Raw genomic sequence first — 9969 nt, 5'->3', positions numbered from 1 at the left:
GGAGCCACACAGGGGGGGGTTTGGGAGGATTTGGGGGGTCGGGGTGGGGGGGCAAGTGGAAATCTATGGAAGGTGTGGGAGTCACTGTATGACAAGAGTGGGAGTCTAATGCAAGAGTGGCAGTCTGTGGAAGGAGTGGGAGTCTATGGAAGGAGTGGGAGTCTATGGAAGGAGTGGGAGTCTGTGGAAGGAGTGGGAGTCTATGGAAGGAGTGGGAGTCTGTGGAAGGAGTGGGAGTCTGTGGAAGGAGTGGGAGTCTGTGGAAAGAGTGGGAGTCTATGAGTCTTTGCCCGTGGTCCCCTTGTTATGCTCTCGTGTTTTTTGTATGTTGTGTCAGAGGAACCCTGTCAGGCCCTGTCGGCCCCCATGCCTATGGAACCGTAGACCCTTTGGGGCAAGCCCCTGCCCCCTACCCCACACTCAGCCAGGGGCTCCTGAACCCCCTGCCTCAGCCTTGCACTGCTGATTCTCCTCCCACAGCCAGGCATAGACCAGGTTGGTGGGCCCACAGTGGTTATAACCGGAGAGCAGCAATATGGGATTTTCGTCTGGTAAGGCACTGGAGGGCTGTAAGGTCAAAGTCACCTCAAGGTCAAGATACCAACTCCAATTGGACGGAAGATTGGAAACCACTGCATTCACTAGAACACTAAAGCAGGGACTGACATGGTAATCACCTCACCACGTAAATTACGTTTCTCCAGCTGTCCCACTGCCAACAGCAACCCTGTCAGCACTACTGTTCAGGTTATGGGAAGTGGAACCGTTTCAGACACCGCGTGTTTCTGAAGCAGGCTGAGAGTCCGCTTCTTAGACGGGCCGTCAGTTCTGTTTGCGCAACAGAAGGACTGCCGGTACCTGCAATTATCTTCCGCCTCACCTGCTCCGCTGCCTGCCAACTCCTGCTGGAGGCTGCATTTTCAGTGCCAGAGGACGCGAGAGCAGCCACTCAGCCCCCCAGTCACACTGCACTGCCCACTCTGACACACCTCTGCATGTCGCCATGTCGGAGCATTAACGACATCCCATGCTTTCCCTTAAAGGCTCTGTGCCCGAGTACGTCTCCAACTGCAAGAGGAAGAAAAGCGCATTCTTTCTGGAGACGCAAATAACATTCCCTTTCAACTCCCCTGTCGGCGTACCTTACAGACAGATAATTATGCAACAACTTCTGCTACTTAACCAAGTAAGCTTTTAAAAGATAATTGCTGAGCTTTTTACCGATGTAATTTTTTTTTTTACCGTAGCCTATTGCTTTTTCTGCTCAGTGTACAATAGCTTTCAGCAGGAAATGAGCCACATTGTAGCAGAGATGAGGTTTGTCCTGTGCACTGCTGCTGTGGCAGAGCGCTGTCTGTATGAATATTGTCAGCGCTACAGCTCCAAGGTCAGGTGGCGGACTGCGCGGCTGCGTGTTTGCTTTGGGGACGTGGGTCCTCCATCGTCGCCATGGGTACCCGAGGTTAAGCTTCCGCAGAGCTGGTGTTTTTTTGGTGCTATTGTTCCTTTGTTTTTTAGTCGCACAATCTATTGTCCTTTGTTTTCTCCCCCTCTTTCTTCTCTTCCAAGCAAGTATACCGTGGAGGGTCTGCGTACACGCAACTACCTTTCACCCTTCTGCAAGCCTCAACTACCTTTCACTCTTCTGCAAGCCTCAACTACCTTTCACCCTTCTGCAAGCCTCAACTACCTTTCACCCTTCTGCAAGCCTCAACTACCTTTCACTCTTCTGCAAGCCTCAACTACCTTTCACCCTTCTGCGAGCCTCAACTACCTTTCACCCTTCTGCGAGCCTCAACTACCTTTCACCCTTCTGCGAGCCTCAACTACCTTTCACCCTTCTGCGAGCCTCAACTACCTTTCACCCTTCTGCAAGCCCCAACTACCTTTCACTCTTCTGCAAGCCTCAACTATCTTTCACCCTTCTGTGAGCCTCAACTACCTTTCACCCTTCTGCGAGCCTCAACTACCTTTCACCCTTCTGCGAGCCTCAACTACCTTTCACCCTTCTGCAAGCCCCAACTACCTTTCACTCTTCTGCAAGCCCCAACTACCTTTCACCCTTCTGCAAGCCTCAACTACCTTTCACTCTTCTGCAAGCCCCAACTACCTTTCACCCTTCTGCAAGCCCCAACTACCTTTCACCCTTCTGCAAGCCTCAACTACCTTTCACCCTTCTGCAAGCCCCAACTACCTTTCACTCTTCTGTGAGAGACGTCGCAGCACTTCGACGGGCAGGCCCTTGTCTGAAAAATAACAGTGCACTTGCCTTTTTTTTTTTTTTTTTTTTGCTGCTTTGGTCAAATGACCAAAGCCTTATTTAGTGCACCACAAGTCAAAATTAGGCAATTTTCTGTGAACATGCTGTCTAGCGTTATCATCTAGTACACCACTGGTGTGAAGTCCAGATTGATAGCGTTTTTATTTTATTTAGGAAACCAGGTTTTTTCAACGGACTCATTGAGTAGACCTGAGATGCATGGGACTGTGCTACTGCAATGGCCCATCCGTTTTTTTCACAGCTTCGTTACGTTGCGTGGTCGTATTTGGAAGGAAGGTGTTGTAACTCTCTCGTGATGCTTTTAAACACCAGTGGCAGATTCCATGTGAATGACAGCAGTGGTATCACACACTGCAAAAAAAAGGCTTAACAAGCAAAGAAAATATAAGCTGGTTTTAAGTTACTGTTTGCCTGACAAGTGAAATTGTCTTGAATCTTGAAACTAATACTGTAAAACTCTCACCTAATTGACAATTGTTTGAGCTTTTAGCAAAAATGTAATAGAAATAAAGTTTTAAATACTAAAATACTTGTTGAGACCAACAAATTAGAAAACCACAACCCTCATAACCTTATTCTTAGGGAAATGTAATTTGTATTTTAGGTTTTATACACGATGAATGTGTGCCTTGTTTGGGGCAGTATTTTAAATGAACCTGTATATATGTACCTGGAGATCGGGTCAAAAAGACACCTGGAGGTTAGAATGCAGTCACTTGTCTTGCTCAAACACTCCCCCTCAAACAGTTCCAGAACTAGAGTATGTGAGGACAGGTGCTGGAACATCCCGGGGGACACTCCAGTGATGCTGTGTAATTCACCGGGACTCTGCGGCCGGAGCTGTGAGTGGGGCCGTCGCTCGGTGTTGTGACGTGTCGGTGCCAATATGAATGTGTTTTGGTGGGGTGGGGTCAGCAATGCCAAACTGTTTTTGCCATAATGTACTCTTTTAAATGCTGATTGCATATTGTTTATGTAATATATTGGTAAAATATACCATTGAACAAATCTGTGTTTCATTTTAATGCTTTTTTGACACCACACGATGCAAGATGTGAATCCCAACTCTTGTATTCAGGGACCTCCCAGACCTGCTGTGATGGTTCCAATTGTGTGTAAAGCCAGGAACGAAAAAATCAAAACAAACATTCTCATAAGACCTTCACTGGACAACCTGAGCCCCAGAATTCAATTTGCCCGTGAGTCTGTGACACCACAGGCAAAACGTCACTCAGCTGTCGAGCCGAGCCATTTCAGGTTACCATGACAGCACGAGGGTACTCTGATGACAAATTTGAGCATGTGACCTCGAGCCAAAATGGTTTCCTCTCAAACTAACAGCTAGAGTGCTGTGAAAAAGTAATTGCCCCCTTAAAATGAACTTGTTACACAACTTTTGACAGCAATACTTGTAATTATTTAATCTGGTATCAGTCTTGATATTGTTTTTGTTTTTTTTATTATAATCACTTGTGCTCAATTTTCAAAACCTTAGAGACAACACTCAAAATGGTAAGCACTTGTAACACAGCCCATTCACCTGTTCAAAACATGCATTGTGCATTCATATCTTTGAAGAAATCTTGCACTTTCAAATATCTCATTTTTCATGAAATACTATAGGAATATCTGCTTAGATCACCCACACAAAAGATACCTATAGATTCACTGTTTAGTTGTTTTTACAACACTTTACTATAGCATCAAAAAAATACCTAATACATGTTTCAATATGGTCTTTTTGTGGTTCTAAATACAGGGAATAGTGGAAACAGTAGAAGAGGGTGGAATCTCAGAATATTGTAAAAATATATATAATTATAACATACTGTGGGTTTGTTTCACAGTTGGTTTGTTTTTTTACAATTGCAAGCAAGCATTTTTTAAATACTTTTTAGAACTTTTCACAGTTAGCACAAGAGCACTGTATCTGGAACAAACTGAATGATTTTTTCATTGCTTTTACAAAAAAATCTAGCTGAACCACCAAAAACGACATTTCTACAGTCCAGTTTGAAAATGACTAACAGGAAACAGTGCACCGACGGTAATGCCACTGGTTGTTAGTTTTTTTTACATCATTGTTCTATGATTGACACAAAAAATTCTAGTGCATGGGCTTTTCCTTTGAGACATGTTCGCAGTGGTTTGGAAGTTTTGAAAAAGTGAATTTTTAGCAATTGTAAAAAAACAAATAGCAACATAATTATAGGTACAAAGTGGGAAAAAAATTGTGAACTGCAGTGAAAGACACTGTCCTCTACCAGGACAACCCCCCCCCCCCCCCCCCCCGCCACCTCTATGACGAGAAACAAGGCCACCTCTCTGTAGGAGTACTTCGTCTTCGGAATGTCGTCTGCCATTCCATTTACCACCTCCACCTCCTCCTGCTTGATCTCTATTTTAACATGGATCATCTGACTGCTCCATGTTGTCGCTATGTTGTTGCAGGTGGATACTGATCCTTACTCCTTCTCTTAATACTATGTAACATCAATCATCAGTCATTTGACCACCAGCTCAAACGCGTGTGTCAAAAAAGGTTGAAAACCCCTGTGACAGATGGTGATGTAATATTACATTCACTGATAATGTGGTAAAATTGATCCTGTTCCAAATTAATTGGTGTCAATCGATTTATTTATCCTAAAACATTCATGATCTAAACATGGAATGTTGTTAAAAGTAATCTGTTTCCATAAAACTATGCTTTCGGGGTAATACAATCTTTAGTAGTTGGACACATTGGTAGTTAGGTGCATTGTAATGAATGGAAAGACAATATTTTCCAAAGTGTTTCATATCTTTGTTTTCAGCACAAACTCGGCTACAATAATATGGCAACAGTAAGTAGGTCAGAATCATATGAACCATATGAATCATATCCGAAAAATATCATAGTTTCATGCACGCCGCCTTTTATGGCTTAGATTGACTCCACTTTTGGAAAGACCACAACTGGTGGTTGATACATATCCCCTGTGCTGGTGCTAGCAGTGCGACATCCAACCAGAAAATGACAAAAGTAGGCTAAAGAAAAAATAGATTGGATACATTGATAGTTAGATGCATTGAATTGAGATGTAATGAATGAAAAGAATGAATGTGTGTATTTCATTTTGAAATGCTAATACTTTGAAAGTTGAGTTATTGAGTTGAGTTAAGTGATTTGGTTCAGTGATCAAATTATTTTTGGTTTATGTATATTGTATCCAAGCAATTGAAAAACGTTTTTAGAGTTTTGAAAAATGTCCTCAAGGTTCTGAAATTAGTGTCAAAGTGATTGTAAAAAAACTGTAATATAATTGCTGTGTAGGAATTTGTGTAGCCCACTCTTCTTTAATTGGTTTAATTCAGACAAATAGGTTTTTGAGCATGAATTGCTCTATTGGGTTCAAGTAAGGATATTGACTAGGCCACTCCAAAGCCACTCCACCAAACCATAGGGGGAGCCATTATAGAGCTATATTAACAAAATTAAATTATTTTTAAAATGTCTTTTGTGTTTACTCTAATATTACATTTTGACACATCATTCTGTGTGACAAATAGGCAATAATAGAGGTAATCCGGAAGGGGGCGAATACTTTTTGTATATTCATAATATGAATATTTACACTGTCTGGGACATGTCTGATAGGAAGTTAGAATTTACAGAGGACAAGTTTAGATTTTACTTCTGTCAAAAAGATGCATTGGCTTATGCAAGGCTGCTATAAAAAGGTAATTTTTCCATGTGGAAAGTAGAGCTTCCATAGCCTACTTTCTCACAGGCTCCCAGCAGGCCCATGTTCAACTAGAGATTGACTCGAGTGCACCTTAAATGGGCCTCGTTCAAAAAAGTCTCTGAGAATGTGGGGACCTAAACTCAATCCCGCCCTCAGAAAGACGAATGGGACAGGTACAAAAATAAGCATTGACTGGCACCCTTGACTTTGCTTGTTGACAGCGTCTGTAACGAATGCGCAACACTTCACCCACCTGGAGGAACGGGAGGGGAGGGGGCCGGGCTCATCCTGGCAGCCTTCCCGAAAAGCAGAGTGAGCAGGGGGAGGTCATGTGATCGGTTCCCCCCTGCGGACCGCTGGCACCATCTGGCCGGAGGAAGGATGCAGCAGAGGTGGCATCTTCAGGGGGCTCGGGTTCAGCTTCCTGTGGAGCAGTGCTGAAGCCTGACGGCAGCAGATACACCATGCTTCATGCCACTACCGCGCCCCCCACCGCACCCCCAGCCACCCGGCACACCACGTGCAGGGCCTTGTCAGGATACCGACTGTCGAACCATAGCACATTTTACAGCGTCTTCAGGCGTTGTCCCATGCCAGCTCATCCCAATGATCCAGGGCTGAAAATCCTCCAGCCGCCCTCAGAACACGAGCCTCCAGGAGTGTTGTTCTGCAGTTTTCGACGAGTGCAGAGATGTAATAAGTCACTTCTGCCACATTAAAACAGAAAATACGGCCTTCATGAGAACGGCGTTTCCTTCCCATCTAATTAAAATGTTAATGAGAAGCACCTGCTCCGGGGCAGCAGAGACTCCTTCATTAATGCTTTGATTAGCGGTCGGGGGGAGGGACGGGGCGCGAGGAGATTCTGCTGAGGCAGGGAAGGCTCGGCCTGCTGCCCGCCCATCCGTCCCAGAATGCACTGCAGCGCCACTCGCCGCACGCCCACTGGCTTCTCCCGCGGCTCCCGCATTTAGCCGCGAGTGACAGAAACCGTCTATAAAGCCAATATTCCGCCCTCGAGAACTATTTCTGCTGCACGGCGTAGCCCCGCGCACATCTGTATCAGCATAACGGTGTGGCATGCGGTGTAGCTGGAGGTACAGGCGAGGGGTGGGGAGGACAGGAGAGACGGACACCACGCAGAAAGAAGGGAATGAGAGAGGAGAGAGCGCTCAAACAAACCCTTTGACAAGGGGACATTTATTGCACGAGAAACACACAAACATGCAACAAGGTCATCAGGATTCATTAAAGACCAGTAGAATAAGAAGCCCTTTATCGTGTGAAACAATATTTCTAAATCTTGCTCATATTTTTTTTTCCCCACTTTTAATGGTATATTTACTTATACATATTTTCCTTTGCCTTTTTTTTTTATATAAGAGTTTCCTTATATAAACTATTAACTACTAGTAACTACTATACTTACAGTCACCATGAACAGAGATGGAGACTGAAAATGGCTGCATGGCTCTCACATCACATCCATGAGTAGAGTGGGCACATCCCATAGAGTCCCAAAATAAATGTCAAAAAAAAAAACTGCGTGGGGACACACAGCACAGATAGAGAGAGAAACGCAAACACTTCTCAAGACCGGGCACTTCTCGGGAGATATCCCACAATCCCACACTGGGCACGGCCAGCGGTTACATAATCCATGGCATTCCCCAAGACCACTGACACATCACCATTATTACCATTACAGCTTATTAATAATCACCAACTTTTTTAAATGCTGAGAAATGTCAGCCTGTTTTTCACACATTATGGATAACATGCATCCTCAATAAAAAAAGCATTTGTCTCTGTGGCAAAGAGTATGAAGTATCTGAATCTCTCCCACCCCCCTGGATAATATGTCCACACGCACACTCCCCACTTTACTCATGAGCATACAAGATGATAGGCGGGCGACGTTGCCAAGCACAGAACAGCTCAGTGGGGATAACAAAATGATAGATTAATTCAGCTCAAAACTGATTTCAAACCCCCATCCCCCACCCCTGTCAGCGCTATAAAGCTTGGTGGCACATTAACTGAAAATATATTTCAAATATATGGAATGTTCATCAGAAAATGTATGAATATGCTTATACAAAATGGATTAGTAATTGTGTCCAAAATATGTAACGTGAAGAATATGGAGATGTTAAAGAAGGAAAATGTTCCTGGCTTGGTTAAGGCTGGAAATACAAAAATGTGATAACAGGATGGCTACACTCCCAGCTGTAAGCTACGCACTGCAAAAGACTAAAAATAAGTCAATCACAACAAGCATTTTAGTCGTCTATTTAGACTTAAAATCTTATTTATATAAACTTTCTTTGCTAATAAGGACAAAAACAATGAGATTAAATAATTTGACTCATTTTCCAATGGGGTAGTAAAATTTCACTAGTAAACCAAACAGTAACTTAAACAAGACTTTGTACAAGACTCATTACAAGACTAAAACACTTGTTAAGACTTTTTTTTGCAGTTATTTTTGCAGACCACATCCCTATTCTCTTTTCAGATCTCCTCTTTCAAAAACCTGCTCTGAAATCCTCCACAATCCCTCTGTATTCTGTACGTCCGCCGTGTCCCCTGCAGAGGGGACTGAACTTTTCAGTAGAGCTGTGATGGGCATGTGTGATGCTGCTGCATGCTATCCCAGCGCCCACTAGCTAAGGGGACATGCAGGAGAAGTGCTCTCAGAGCAGTCCCGCTAGCTAAGGGGACATGCAGGAGAAGTGCTCTCAGAACAGTCCCGCTAGCTAAGGGGACATGCAGGAGAAGTGCTCTCAGAGCAGTCCCGCTAGCTAAGGGGACATGCAGGAGAAGTGCTCTCAGAGCAGTCCCGCTAGCTAAGGGGACATGCAGGAGAAGTGCTCTCAGAGCAGTCCCGCTAGCTAAGGGGACATGCAGGAGAAGTGCTCTCAGAGCAGTCCCGCTAGCTAAGGGGACATGCAGGAGAAGTGCTCTCAGAAGAGCCCCGCTAGCTAAGGGGACATGCAGAAGTCCTGTTAGCTAAGGGGACATGCAGGAGAAGTGCTCTCAGAACAGTCCCGCTAGCTAAGGGGACATGCAGAAGTCCTGTTAGCTAAGGGGACATGCAGGTGAACGGTTCTCAGAGGAGTAAACGTGGTCTGTAAAAAAGTGGCATGATTCAACTAACCAGCCCGTCTAGGTCTACCAACTCTATTTAAAAAAAACTACCTTAGCCCAGATGGATCCCTGATTTGGGAATGTTTTTTTTCTCTCATTAAAGCTTCCCAATTCAATGAAGCAAATGAGAAATTTAGAACAAGCAAATTAAAATGGCGCATGAGAGGGGTTTGCCTGAGGCATGCTAAAGTTTTATGGGCATGAGGTGGGACAGGGAACTCCCCCACAGTTTAAAAGGTGAAATGAACATTCTGAGGGGTTGGCCAACTTTCCCATGCAGCTACACCCCCCTTTATGCGTATTAGAGAGAGATCTACTGTATGTATTGAGTTTACCTCAAGGGAATCATCTATAGAGAATCTACTACATTAAGGTAACCACAGCAGCAAATCCGCAAAATCTAAAACTATTGTGGTAATATAAGACATTACAGTTTCAACACAATTTCATACATATTTGTAACAGTCCCTGACATTCTGACAAATCCTTTGCCAGTTTTTAAAAAAATGTATGTATATATTTATATATTTATGTATATCATGTTTCTTCATCATCATACAGAAGAGTATAAAAAATAAATTAACCTCACAATTCTCTCAAATAAGTTGAGCTTAGCATAAATGTAGAACACACCTTATGTAAATGTATGCTTATAGGCAATACAAGACACTTAATAAACATAAAAATAAAAAAGCTAAAATAGCAGAAGTCTCATACATTTCCAGACAGCTTATATGAAAGGACGGATAAAATAATGTTGGTGCCTCAAAGTGCTAAGGAAGACAATGGCCCGGTCCAAAATTCAACAGC

The sequence above is a fragment of the Conger conger genome, chromosome 11 (assembly GCF_963514075.1).
Source record: "Conger conger chromosome 11, fConCon1.1, whole genome shotgun sequence".
NCBI lineage: Eukaryota > Metazoa > Chordata > Actinopteri > Anguilliformes > Congridae > Conger > Conger conger.
Note: the sequence above shows the minus strand (reverse complement) of the source record.